Raw genomic sequence first — 651 nt, forward strand, 5'->3', positions numbered from 1 at the left:
TGCACATGCACGCAGTGTCTTTTTTCACATTGAACCTAAGGTACAAAACTATTTTCTATCTTCTTCACTTCCTAATATCAATAATAAGTTAAATGAGCAGTCAGCGCGATGTATATGTTTATATGGACATTGTAAATAAGGTATACGGGCTCGTCGTGAGTAGATATAAGTTTGTTGTGATAGAATCTGCAGATTCTATTCGATGCGACCGGGATTCACATGTAAACAGACATAATACATGCGCATATGAGCGCATGAGTATTCATGTACACACTTCACAATCATACACTTTCACATTCATTACATACATGTATCTATTCTTCCCTCCTTCAATCATCCTCAGTTGTAAATGCAGACTCGTTTTTAATTTATATCGGAAGCTGTATTTATTATATAAAACATTCCACAACAAAAAGGTGATCAGTATGAATGCGATCGGTTTTGTGGGATTTTATTGCAATTTTAGATTAAAAAAAAAACAACGCTGAAGAAAGATGAACAAATGTAAATAAAAGCTTTTTTGCGAAATACTTTATTATGTTTCTCCTAATTTTTTATGCACATGTTTATATTATATCTTTGTAGAGATAATTATCCATCTTTTTTTTTTTTTTTTTTTTTTTTTTTTTTTTTTTTTTTTTTTTTTTTTTT

The sequence above is a fragment of the Apis dorsata genome, unplaced genomic scaffold, assembly GCF_000469605.1.
Source record: "Apis dorsata unplaced genomic scaffold, Apis dorsata 1.3 scaffold_113, whole genome shotgun sequence".
Taxonomy (NCBI): Eukaryota; Metazoa; Arthropoda; class Insecta; order Hymenoptera; family Apidae; genus Apis; species Apis dorsata.